The 14,012-nt window shown below is 42.4% G+C and overlaps 1 protein-coding gene and 1 long non-coding RNA gene across 8 annotated transcripts in view; both read left to right on the plus strand.

Moving 5' to 3' along the window:
- Positions 1–14,012, plus strand: part of FAT3 (FAT atypical cadherin 3) — a 706,846-nt gene that overhangs the window by 360,708 nt on the left and 332,126 nt on the right. The window lies entirely within an intron of this gene.
- Positions 7,009–8,941, plus strand: LOC146399793 (uncharacterized). Its single transcript, XR_014814943.1, has 2 exons — positions 7,009–7,197; positions 7,647–8,941. It is a non-coding gene; the product is annotated as an uncharacterized LOC146399793 (long non-coding RNA).

The raw sequence follows: 14,012 nt of genomic DNA on the forward strand, positions 1-14,012 counted from the left end.
TCGTTAACCACTGCGCCACGACGGGAACTCCGTAGGTAATTTTTATACTCAAAAGCTGATAGATTCACAAATGATATTCAGCCTGGAACCAGTCCGGATGAAATGATAAGCCTGAGCATCTGATGACAAAAATAAAATATAATAAGCACTGCAGAGCGTTCAGCATTTTCTCATCCACTTAATGTCAAGGGATATTTTAGTGAATGCTGCTCTGTCTGTGCTATTCGAGCAGAGTATTAATAACTGGCCGTGGTTTTTAAAAAATCTGTCAATATCACAACCTTAATAATGTAGTTAAATGAAAGGCTCCAGGTGGCAATGCGTCATTAGAACCACTCACACGTCAGAAGTGTAAGGCTTCAGTCTCTCCCAGGAGTAAAAGAATTAAAATACCTGTGTACCTTGAGGTGTTTTTAACTAGTTAACTAGTCATTGAAGTAGCTAATTGCCAAATGGGTGAGTTGTCCTTGTTCATCCTGTTCCGTTACCATAACAACCGAACCCTTCATCTTCTATAAGATACATTGAATTTTCACTACTTAAGTTGAAGCATTTGATTTCCTCATGAGTTAACCGATAAGCATGCAGGGTCTTGCTAAACTAATTAAGCAACTGATACCATGGGAAGACGGTGCCCAGAATGCAAGTGAAAGAGAACAGGCAGGCTGTTAGGAAAATAGATTCATGTCAAAATTGAGACACAATGTGATGCAGGCAAACATGTTGAGTTGTACAAAATGGCAACTATTTCATCTTTTATCTTATATTCCTTTCTTTAATTTTCCCCACCTTCCCTGTAGCTTAACTGTGCTAATTTTTATGTTTTGGGACCTCCACAGGTGCCACAGCACAAAGACGAAAAGGGGTGTTCCTGTTTCTCATAAGCCAATGGACCCGTAGGGAAGCATCGGCTAAATCACTATCTTGGGTCATAAATCCTTAAATAAATGTGCTGTGGGAGGATCCTGAAGAAGCGGCGAATTCAGCCCCTCCTCCCTGATCCTTCAGGGGAGATAGGCTGGTGAGGAATCGAAGAACTTTTCCCAAAAGGTCAAACCTTACCCCAACAGGAAGTCCCTCCATGGCTCCTAGAAATAACCCTCCAGGGCTTTCAATTTTTTTGGTAGTGAACACAAACAATCACAGTCGTTACTGGTCATAGCGAATTGCGTAGGGGCTGCCAAAAGATCTGTCCAAGTCCTAAACCCAGTACCCGTGAACATGACCTTTTCCGGGAATGGATGCAGTTACATTAAGGATTTTGAGAATAAGATCATCCTGGATTTCAAGTGGGCTCTCAAGGAGTTCCCGCTGTGGCTCAGTGGGCTAAGGACCTGATGTAGTCTCGGTGAGGATGCAGATTCAATCCTTGGCCTCCCTCAGTGGGTTAAGGATCTGCCATTGCCACAGATGTGGCTGGGATCCAGTGTTGCCTTAGCTGTGGTGTAGACCTGCACCTGCAGCTCCAGCTCCAATTCGACCCCTAACCTGGAAACGTCCATATCCATAGGCGTGGCTATAAAAAGAAAATAAATAAATAAATAAAGTGGGCTCTCAAATTAGCAGTTTGAGATTAACATATACACGCCATGACATACAAAATATATAAACTATAAGGACCTACTGTATAGCACAGGGAACTACATTCACTATCTTATAATAACCTATAAGAGAAAAGAATTTGAAAAAGAACAAATATATATAACTGTTTATATATATATTTATATATTAATAACTTTACATATATGAATAACTGCATCACTTTGCCATACATTTGAAACTACCACAACATTGTAAATGAACTATACTGGAATTAAAAAATAAAATTCTGGAGTTCCCGTCGTCGTGGCGCAGTGGTTAACGAATCCGACTAGGAACCATGAGGTTGCGGGTTCGGTCCCTGCGCTTGCTCAGTGGGTTAAGGATCCGGCATTGCCGTGAGCTGTGGTGTAGGTCACAGACGTGGCTCGGATCCTGTGTTGCTGTGGCTCTGGCGTAGGCCGGTGGCTACAGCTCCGATTCGACCCCTGGCCTGGGAACCTCCATATGCCACGGGAGTGGCCCAAGAAATAACAAAAATACAAAAATAAAATAAAATAAAATTCTCATGGCAGTTTGGAAACAATAAATGCATAAAGTGGGTTCTCAGTCCAGTGGTGAGTGTTCTTATAAGAGACAGGACAGGGGAACACACAGAGACCCAGAGAGAAGGCAGCCATGTGAAAACAGAGGCAGAGATTGAGGTTAAGAAGTTAATGCAGCTCCAGGGCAATGAAAGCCAAGGGTTACCACTAGATGCTGGGAGGAAGGCACAGAACAAATCCTCCCCCAGAGCTCCCAAAGGAAACAAGCCCTGCCGACACCTTGATTTTGGAATTCTAGCCTCCAGAACTGTAAGAGAATAAATGTCTGTTGCTTTAAGCCACTCAGCTTGTGGTACTTGGTTACAGCAGCCCCAGGAAACCAACACACGGGTCAATTAAAAAACTAATAAAGAAAATTGAAATAACCTACAATGAAAGTGCTCCATTCAGCCGCAACATATAACTGACACATTCCACTCAAGGCAAGTTTAATAAAAGGGCAAACGTTAGTTTTCACAAGACTGATGCGCCTCCAAACATTCCAGGGGCCTTCAGAGGAAAGAAAAATTTGATTTATGTCTCCACACTGGTTGAAAATAGTGTAGCAGTGGGTGAGGCTGTTTGCCACAGAGCAGTACCACGCACCTGTTTTATGTGTTATGGTCTCGGGCGGCCACAGTTAGACACAGTTGTCTGAGATGATACTGTATCAACAGAACAACAGGAAATAAAAAGCCCTCCCCAGACTCCCCATTCCCGTGTCAATGTGTATGAGATTGAGCCAAATTCTGTACTGGATATTTGTCACACTTGTGTACTACTTAGTGTGCATTCTTTTTCGTATCAATGGCAAATATATGTGGAGTGTTGCTTCATTTTAGTCAGTGTGCAAAGTATTTAGTATACATTCTTTTTTTCCTTTGGCCACACTCACGGTCTGCAGAAGTTCCTGGGCCCAGGATGGAACCTGCGCCACAGCAGCGACCCAAGCTACAGCAGTCACAATGCCATATCCTTAACCTGCTGAACCACCAGGGACTCCTAATATATATTCTTCATTTGATGTCTTCACCCAGCCCTGTGTAAGGGTTGTGATGCTCCCATTATTGTCTCCACTTTGGGAGAAAGGAGGCTTTGAGGCTTTGAGTGTGTCTGTCATTGGCTCAAAGTTCTGTTGCTGTGAAGGAGTGGGGTCACCAGCAGACCTGCATTCAGTTTCAGATTTGGTGGCTTCGGAGCCCAAGCTCTCAACCACACAAAACAGGCTTCTTCCTTCTCCTCCTCCCTTTCCCCCTCCTCCTCCTCCTCTTCTTCTATCATCATCATTATTATTATTATTATATATTTTAGCTGCACCTGTGGCATATGGGAGTTCCCAGGCTAGGGATCAGACCATGCCTCAGCAGGCACCCGAACTGCTACAGAGACAATGCCTGATTCTTAACCCACTGCTCCACAGCAGGCACTCCCAAACAGATTATTAGGATAATGCCTATGACGTGCTTTCTAAAAACTTTTCTGTCATTGTTCTCTCTTTTTCTGAGTCTCTCATTTATTATTTCTACTGTGGTTTGCCATGGATATCTTTTAGCTACTTTGTGAATTTTGATGGACAGTATATTAGACTAATGCTGGTGATGCGAGGGTTACCTGAGAGAACATAAACTCTAACCCAGCCTCTTTCGGTTTTTTTTGTTTGTTTTGTTTTGTTTTTTGTTTTTTTGTCTTTTTGCCTTTTCTTGGGCCGCTCCCGCGGCATATGGAGGTTCCCAGGCTAGAGGTCTAATCGGAGCTGTAGCCGCCAGCCTACGCCAGAGCCACAGCAACGCAGGATCCGAGCTGCGTCTGCAAACTTACATCACAGCTCATGGCAACACCAGATCCTTAACCCACTGAGCAAGCGCAGGGACCGAACCCGCAACCTCATGGTTCCTAGTCGGATTCGTTAACCACTGCGCCACGACGGAAACTCCCTAACCCAGCTTCTGACACATTAAAGCCACACAGTAAGTGCTGTCCCTCTGACTTTCCATTCAGGGTCCAGCACCAGACCCATCCCCAGGGCAGTTCCTTCTTCTACTTTTCTCTGCTTCTCAGGCAACACCAAATGATGTGGAAGAAATAATAATAATAGTACATTTTATGCAAGTCTGTAATGAAATGTCCTACAATGAATCAAATTTGCATTTAAACACTATTTCTATATTGTGTGTCTCATACTTTCAACTTAATTTTGAAAATAAAACATATATAAAACCCTTCTAAAGATATTGTAAAAAGAATTGGCTTAGTTATTGGGGTGTTTGGCAGGGTTGACAGAGGAAAGTTCTGTTTTTGATAATATTAACATTTCATTAAGACTCAGTTTCCTTATCAGTAAAATGGGGTTGATAATAGTTATGTCATTAAGTTATTATAGTGATAAGAGCACGTGAGGATCCCATGCTTGGCACTCTGAATGGTACAGTTTCATCAATAAAATAAATAAATGCTACCTGCCTCTCTCCCTCTCTTCCTTGAGAATGTCTTCTTCTACTACTTATTTTTAATTTTTTTAATCCAAATATTTTAGAAAGGAAGAAGACTTTGCTTCGGGACCATTTTCAGTGTTTGGGGGCTAGACATGGAAAGTCAGAATGTGCCATAAAGCAGAGATACTCAAACGTATCAGAGATCTTGCCTTTTAGTTTATACGAAAATGTGCCACACCTCGTTTGAGGTTTATGTACAAATTACTTTAGTCTAATGATGAGCTGTCATCAAATGAATGAGAAATTGAGCGTTTAAAAAATACGCACTGAGGGAGTTCCCATTGTGCTTCAGGAGAAACCAACCCAACTAGTATCCATGAGGATACGGGTTCGATCCCTGGTCCCGCTCAGTGGGTTAAGGATTTGGCATTGCTGTGGCTGTGGCTGTGGCCAGCAGCTGTAGCTCCAATTCAACCTCTAGCCTGGGAATTTCCATATGCCACAAGTGCAGCCCTAAAAAAGAAAAAAATATATGTATACACGCACAGGCTGTAATATATATTATAGTATATATATATATATATATAGTATATATATATATATATACTGATTATACTATATATACACTGATATATGTGTTCTATATACTATATATATATACACACTATATATACACTGATAAATATATACTATATGTAGTGTGTGTGTGTATGGGTATATAGTGTGTGTGTGTGTGTGTGTGTGTGTGTGTGTGTGTGTATATATATATATATATATATATCAGTGTGATCTTTAGTATCATCTCTGCCAGGGCAGGTAACTGCTTCAACCCAGGACTGGATTCTGCAGCATATGCAAATGATCAGAGTACTTTGTCAAGAAAGGACATTAGGTCCTTAAGGGTGAAACTGAGGCAGCTGCACAGCACTTGCAGGTGCCCGATTTGTCATGGAGCTGCACGCATATTCTCTGGTGATTGGGGGTTCCCTAAAGTTAATTCCTTAGAGAATATTTAGTTACTTGGTTTGGTTGCAATTACTTGTTGGTGCCAACCTCAACATGACCTTGCCTGTGTCATTAAATAGCATCTTGTGGTGAGGTCTTTGGGACATTTTTACAAACAGGTGGATTGTATCAAAAGTAAATTTATAAATCTTTAGCCTGAGAGGAGAGTTCATATTTCTGTGTTATAGATCATGTGTTCATTCCCAAGCAAGATGTGTAAGCTGTTCTTATTTCAGTAAGCACATTCCGTGAAATGGATTTATGCCATTGGGATAATCCATTCAAATTCTAGCCTCTGTGATCAAATGCTAAAAATTGCAGATTTGGGGAATTCCTGTCACGGCTCAGTGGTAACAAACCTGACTAGGGTTCGATCCCTGACCTTGCTTAGTGGGTTAAAGATCTGGCATTGCTGTGAGCTGTGGTGCAGGTCACAGATTCAGCTCAGATCCTGTGTTGCTGTGGCTATGGTGTAGGACCTTCCATATGCCCCAGATGCAGCCCTAAAAAGCCGGGGGAAAAAAATTGCAGATTTGGGCAAAACACACTCAGTTTGCAGAGGAATATCTCTTCTGAAAGTTGGCATTAACTTCCAGGCCAAAGTTCCAATCAGTTGAGTCTTTATCATGTGCAGGAGGGAGAAACACGAGATCTACACCTTTCCTGCAAGTGGTAAAAGAACAGCTTATGAAAAAAATCCTTTCTTTTCTAACTTAGATTTTGCTTTTGATAACCACCAAGAAGAGAAAGAAGCAGTACATTCATTACAATAAACTATTTAACCTCCTCAAGAAAGAAAAGATGCTTTAGAAAAAAATTAATACTGTGGCACTGAGTTTCCTGCAGGCAGACTGCCTGGAGCCCAACAAAGAAATTCACAGAATGTCAGACTGTTGGGAGATTACGGCCATTTCCAAAGATCATCTACACCCCAGTAAAATTTAATTTAGAAAAAAAGGAGTGCCTGCAGTAGAAACGAATCTGGCTAGGAACCATGAAGTTGTGGGCTCAATCCCTGGCCTCGCTCAGTGGGTTAAGGATCCCGAGTTGCCGTGAGCTGTGGTATAGGTTGCAGATGCAGCTCAGATCTGGTGTTGCTATGCTGGCAGCTGCAGCTCCGATTGGATCCCTAGCCTGGGAACCTCCATATGCCACGGGTGCAGCCCTAAAAAGACAAAAAAAAAAAAAAAAAAAAAAAGAGAGGAGAGAAGAATGAAATAGAGAGTAAACACACTGAAAAGTAAATAATTTCCAAGTAAAATACATGTTAGAAAGAAGCCAGCAGATCTTTATGGAGTACCTGTAGCATGAGAGTGTGATGGCACTGTAACCTTTATGTAAACTTATGTTTAAAATTACTTGCCACTGGAGTTCCCTGGTGGCCTAGCTAACTAGGATTCTTCTTTGTCACTGCTCTGGTGCCAGTTTGGTCCCTGGCCCAGGAACTTCCACTTTCTGGGGGCATGGCCCAAAAAAAGAAAAAAATTGCGTGCAGTCTAAAAAATTATTATTATTATTATTATTATTATTATTTTCTCTTTCCGCGGCATATGGAGGTTTCCAGGCTGGGGTACAATCGGAGTTGTAGCCATGGGCCTATACCACAGCTGCAGCAACGCCAGATCCGAGCCACGTCTGTGACCTACACCACAGCTCATGGCAATGCTGGATCCTTAACCCACCGAGCGAGGCCAGGGATCGAACACACAACCTCGTGGTTTCCAGTCAGATTTGTTTCTGCTGCACCACAACAGAAACTCTCTAAAAAATTATTGACTTAGATACTGAGATAATTGCCAGAAGATAAAGATTTAAATATTATATGTTAAATATATATGTTAAGGATAAGGGAAAAAAAAAGCAATGTGACCAACACTGACTAGTAGTGTTCACAGAGTTATTAGGTTCTCTTTAACAGAATTTGAGTGTGCTAAATCATGTTTAGTAATTACACAGCACATTAAAGATTCTGGAGTTCTTGTCGTGGCTCAGCAGAAACAAGAATGGAATCTCACTAGTATCCATGTGGACACAGGTTCGATCCCTGGCCTCGCCCAGTGGGTTAAGGATCTAGCATTGCCATGAGCTGTGGTGTCGGTCGGAGATGCGGCTCAGATCTGGCAATGCTATTGCTGTGCCATAGGCTGGTGGCTAAAGCTCTGATTGGACCCCTAGCCTTGGAACCTCCATATGCCGTGGATGTGGCCCTCGAAAGAACAAAACAAAAACGTTCAAGTGTTTGAGTGTACACGCTTTGCTCATTCACAGTGACAACATCTGTACCCAATTAGAAGTGCTGTGGTCTAAGTCAGTGTCTCTGATTTCCCCTGTAGGTCCCTTATTGTTATCAAGACCACTTTACAAAACAAAAACCCAGGAGAGTGAAAGTCACACTTCTAAGAAGTCTTCAGACTGCAGACCCCATGGGCTTCCCACCAGGCAGTGTTGTTGCCTGCAGCACAGTTCCTGGAGCTGGAAATAGTTCTCGTGTTGATAATGGACTGCAAATTTGAGAGAGTTATTACTCAGTGCAATCTTCCAGCTGCATTAGACAGCAGAGGGTCGGGGATGGGCACCCCAATTCTCGCCCCTGTTTTAGCAGCCCGTCAAACCTTAATCATGTCCTCTTCTGAGCCCTCACTTTGCCTGTTTATAAAATCAGGAGTCATAAAACCTTCCATCTCTCAGAGATGAGTGTTTTAAGGACACATTAGATCACTTATGAGAGAAGCTTTATGTTCTTTAGAAGAAAAGTACATGGCAAAGTAACATTTTTCACCATAATCGTCTAATGTGTCATAAAAACCAATGCTGGAAAGATAATTAAGTATGTGGCTTTGACAGAGGAGTTGAAAGGAATGAAGAACTGATGAAAATAAAAATAGTCAGTTATCTTGGTGACTGAGATGATATTCCCTTATAAGGGCATTTCTGAGCCCGTGGTTCTATGAAGACAGCTCTTTATTAAAAACCAAATGAATATCTACAGCCCCATTAATTGTGTGGTAAGCTAAAATCCAGACTAATCTGGGAGCAAAATTTGTAACATAAAGATCAGTGGTCTGATCTTATGAAATGGCTATGTCAGGACCCTACAGCACATGAAATATTTGGAAAAGGTCAGGAATGGATCAGTGAAAACGACTCGAGAATTAGGCAGCAGAGCCCGTGAGGGAAAGGCTGGAGGGAGAGAAATAAAATAGAAGGCAAGGCTGAAGGATGAGAGAAATATGAGAGGTGGATGGTGACTGGGGAACAGAAGGAAAAGAAATTGGTTTAAATGATGACTCGAGGATTATAAGCAGTGCCCAAGGGAGACCCTGATGCCTCTGAAGGTTGTAAGCTACTGGAATGTGCTATTGATTAAATTTATGGAAACTCTCTTTTTTTTTTTCCTGGAGTTATATTTAATAATAAGCCACCTTTCCATCTCAGCAGATTGCTAGAGGCTGTGGATAAAGGGGTGCATTCTGTCATGTCATGTGGTCATGCCCTAAGATAATTAAATTTGGGGACCGAGTACTTCGGGATGTGTAGTCTATCACTGGAAGCGCTGCGGCATTTCAGGAGCCTAATCAATTGCTACTTGGCATATTAAGTAAAGGCCTATGTTCCATTTTTGAGAGAAAACAATACCGTTACTCCTTCTCTTGGCTACAGCAGCCTGACTCCTTTATCAGTGACATCAGAAAAGCCTCCCCATAATCAGTGGCTATTTTGGAAAGATTTGGGAAATTATGAACCTAGCCACACTCTGTCACCTTATAAAACACCTCTGTACCCCAAATGGCAAATAGTATTTGAAAATTATTATATTTGGAAATTATTAAAAGCTTATAAAAAGGAGCAATTATATAATCTCTGAATATTTCAAAATAATTAATATGCTTTAAGCATCCCAGCAGTTAGGGTAAACAAATAATTGGGCATAGACTAGAATATTACATAAGTCTGGTAATTCAGGATACATTTTATGTCCAGTAGCTGCTTGAATTGCTTCAGGCATGCAAAGCAGCCTGAGTCTTCATCTTGTTTTTGTTACTTGTGTTCATGACTCGCATTTCTTACTGAGGTCCTTATTTTCGCTTTAACTCCAGTTTAGTTGTTCCAGCCAATTCCAGAGCTTCCTTACGTAAAAGGCCTCAATTTTCCCCAGGCCCATTGTTCCATGTCATCCAGTGGCACTGCCGTGATTGTCGGATGTGGCCCTTGTTGGAAATGCTCTTGCCCCACACTGGCTGCACCTGTTAAAATCCTACTCATCCTCTAAGATTCCATTCAAAAAACCTTTCTCTCACTCCCTCCTCTTCCTCAATTTGGTAAGACATTTTCCTGCCTTAGGCACATCTGTGGTACCTAGCTCGTGCCCTCTCTTGGCTTTATCAGAATCTGGCTATTAATCATTCCCTCTCCTCATCTCAATCTTTTCCCCCTTGATCAGGAGCATTTTGAAGACATCGATGTCTTATCCTTGTCTTCTTTGCAAAGCCTAGAAGGTCGTCTTGCATATATTGGATATTTGCTAAATTTCTGTTGAATCTCCTTCCCTCCGGCCTCCTCTCTACCCACCATCCATTGTCTTATTTTTTATGCTTTTAAGATGAACGTCTTCCAGCCATTCTTGCTTTTGCCGTCTCGTTCCAGACTTCTTGTGGTGAGTTATAACTGGCTACCTCATCTGAGCCTGTTCAGATTCCTTGACAGTCTTGCCCTCTCCTGCCAAGCTTTGGGAATCCATCAAAACCCCTCGGGTACAACAATTTAGTAGCTCAGAGGACTTTTCCAACCACTGCCTTCTTCATTCCATTCTACCTCCCCATGTTTGCTTTGAGGTTCTTAGTTTCTTACTTGTTTCCATGGGCTTGAGTTGGCCTCTCTGGATCATTCCATCATGTCGTTGTCCTGGCTGGACTGCTCTTGCCTTTGTTTTCCATTTCAGTTCTGCCAAGGATCTGGCTCATGACTCTGCTTTCTCTTCACTTGTTTCAGCCGAAATGCAAGTTCTCATCCAGCATTCTCCAGATGCTGGCAGGGCTACGGAGCTTTGCTGTCCCCTTTGTAGGAGAGGAAATTATTGCCCCTATGGAGCTAGCAAGTCAGTTTCTTTCATCAGCATTCACGACCCCATGCAGTCTGCCCTCACTCCCTCTGGGCAAGCTTCTTTGCCATATCCCGTTAAATAGCGCCTCCTCTTGGCTGGACTGTTCTTGGTGACTCTTGAGGAACAGGCTCATGCCCCCTTGGGGAGTTTGCTTGCACTGAGATGGCTCCTTCTCATCTAGAACTCTCTCCTCCTTACTTTCATTTTCTCGTAACAGGTTCTTTAGGACTCAATTCAAGATCCACTCTGTGTGTGATTTTTTTTTTTTTTGGCAGACAATTCAGGGCATCAGATTTTTTTCCCCGTCCTCATCCGCACGTTGCATTTATGATTTTGGCCATGATTGAACTGTCATCCTATGATTGCTTCAGGAATGGGCATTTCATCTTACCAGCTAACTTATCTAGTCTTCCAAGGGGAGATGATGCCACAGACTTCTCTTCTGCCCTTGTCCCTTCCTCAGAAAATGATTGTACTTGTATCTATGCCTGCACGTGTGTGCACACACCCACAGTCATAGTGATATGTGCCAGGTGTGATACTTGGTGCCCTCCATGAGCTCTATTGTTATCAATTCTATTTAACTTAATCTGCAGAATAGGGTTGCCAGATAAAATACAGGATGCAAATATTGCGTCCTATAATAAAGAATTATCCTGGATGTTATTTGTTGTTTTTCTGATATTCACATTTTACCGAGCTGCTTGTATGTTAATTTGCTACATCTAGCGACCTTTTTACACAACCTACCGAAGAGAGAAGTATTACATTTGTTATTTTATAAATGAGGAAACTGAGGCTCAGGGACATGCAGTCATTTGCCCAGAGCTAGATTTCAAATGAACTCTCTCGTCTGGAAACCTTCTCCAGGCACCATGCTTAGCTCAGTGCATGTAAGGTAATGTGACGGCACACAAAATGACACGAAGCCCTTCGAGATAACCCAGTTCCACTTTGTCTTAAAGGAGTGAATCATAGAAACTCTGGCTCATCTTCACATCTTCTGCTGTGAAGATAAAAGCCCTATTTCGACCTTTGAAAAAATTCTTTTCTCTAAATATTTTAACATGGGAATGGACCTTTTCTGAGCATGGATGCAAAACTTAGGTGCAAAGCATAGCCACAACAGGCCCTGTAGAAAGCAGTGGAGATGAACCGTATTGTATGTGATAAGGCACTTTTTAAATACTCTTTAACAATTTTGTGCTTCGCTTAATATACTTCCCTGTAAATATTGGTTTCCTTTATGAGACTGTTATTACAGTGAAATCACATTAGCACTTTGCAGAATATTTTTTTCAAAAACCACCCATCTCCTACAATTACGTTAAATTAAATTTAATTCAGGCTCCCTTGTCTAAAAGAAAATATCTTTGCATTTAGTGAATCTAATTAGCATTACACAGACCTTTCCCATTAAGGGAGGGGGGGCCTGGCATAGTCCCCTTGAATAGAGAAACTCTTTTCTCTGTTAATGAAGAAAAACAGGGGAAAAGTACAGGAAGCTTTACAAGACAGCCTCGCTTGCCTCTATGCCTCCCCTCCTTTTTGTTGCGTGAAGGGAAGAATTTGGCAGATAGCTCTGCTCTGAGCTGGTCCCTCCTAGGATCGTGTTCATCTGACACCAAGTCTGCCTTTGGGATCTTTAATCAAACTGCCAAGTGGAAAGGATCTGTCTTTATGGCCTTCTGGCCTCCCATTCAGCATCTTTCTCCCTTCTCTGGCCCTCTTTTTGCCAACAGTCCTGCTGAGCCTTGGTCTGGACAATGATTACCCCGCTCCCCCAGTCCTATCTCTAAAGCTCCAAAAAATCTCCTGAACTTGGACCTCAGGCCGCAACCTCATTGTCATTGTTATCGATTCTATCTGAAGTCATAGGTCTGCTGAATCGCATCGAAAATTTGCATTTGAGGCAGCTCCCGGGCAGCTCAGCAACTGAAGTCTTTCTTCCTCCCTCCCTTCCTTCCATTCTTCCTTCCTTCTTTCATTTTTAATTGGAAGGAATTTTAGAATTGAGGTTATCTGATTCTCCTTGCCTACAGAAAATGATTTCAGACGTTTTATTGAAAACCCAAGAGACGGAAGATAAATCGTGTTCATCGAATCATCGAAGTTGGACAAAATTCTTTTTGGTACTGAGCAAAGTGAAGTGCAAATTCTGGGGCAAGGCAAGGATCAGCTTTAGACGGAAGAGAGTTTGGATTCCAGCTCTGCCCCTTGCTCCCTGGGTGACCTCAGGCGAGTTTCAGAAGCTCTTTGAGTCTCCCTTTCCTTGTCTAAAAGATGGTGATAAAGTCTAGCTGCCTCTCTGTAGGTCTGAGCACATTAAAAGGCTCGTTTAGAGTCCCTGGAAATAAATAATGCCTCTTATTGGCATCTTGGTGTAGAGGGTGGTTGGGATCAGGTATGTTCTTCCACCAGCAGCTCCAGCCGCAGCTTCCTCAGCATCCCCCCAGGGCACGAAGACGGCACTTGCACAGAGACATTGGCAATCGCAGCCCTGGGCCTTGATTCGGCAAAGACACAATCTTTGTATTTTCAGTCATTAAAAAAAAAAAAAAAAAATTTACTTGTGACTCATGGAGTTGACAGAAGTGGTTTTTATGATACAGAAGCATTTTTTTGTCACTTGACATTTAGCTAATCCTGTTCCTGAAGGCTAAGCAATATGTTTGGGGAGCTTTTTTGCCTTATTGCAGGTAGGAACCTGCCTTAGTCTACTCTGGCTATTAGAATGTGTGTGTGTGTGTGTGTGTGTGTGTGTGTGTGTGTGTGTGTGTGTGTGAGAGAGAGAGACAGACAGACAGACAGACAGACAGACAGACTGGGTAGCATAAGCCACAGTACTTGTTTCTCACAGTTTGGAGAAAATAAATATGGAGAGTCCAAGATCATGGTGCTTGCAGATCTGGCGTCTGGCGGGGGCCCACTTCCTTATAGGTAGTCGTCTTTGTTTTTTTTCATTTTTAAAAACTTTGATTGAAGTATAGTTGATTTATAATGTTGTGACAGTTTTTGTTGTGCAGCAAAGTGATTCAGTTATACGTGTACACACATCTATTCTTTTTCAGCTTCTTTTCCCATACAGATTATCACAGAATATTGCGTAGAGTACCCCGTGCTCTTCAGCAGGTCCCCACTGGCCATTCACTCCACACAGCACAGCGTGCATATGCCAGTTCCAAACCCCCAGTCCATCTCCCCCCGCCCCACCTGTCCCCTTTGGTAACCATAAGTCTGTTTTCAAAGTCTGTGATTCTGTTTCTGTTCCACAAATAAGTTCACTCATATCCTTTTCATTAAGATTCCTGCAGCCTCACATGGTAGGAAGGTGAGGGAACCGTCTCTCGG

The sequence above is a fragment of the Sus scrofa genome, chromosome 9 (assembly GCF_054392235.1).
Source record: "Sus scrofa isolate SSC_HxYL_T2T_F1_AM1 chromosome 9, Sscrofa_HxYL_maternal_Yorkshire_Landrace_v2.0, whole genome shotgun sequence".
Lineage (NCBI taxonomy): Eukaryota > Metazoa > Chordata > Mammalia > Artiodactyla > Suidae > Sus > Sus scrofa.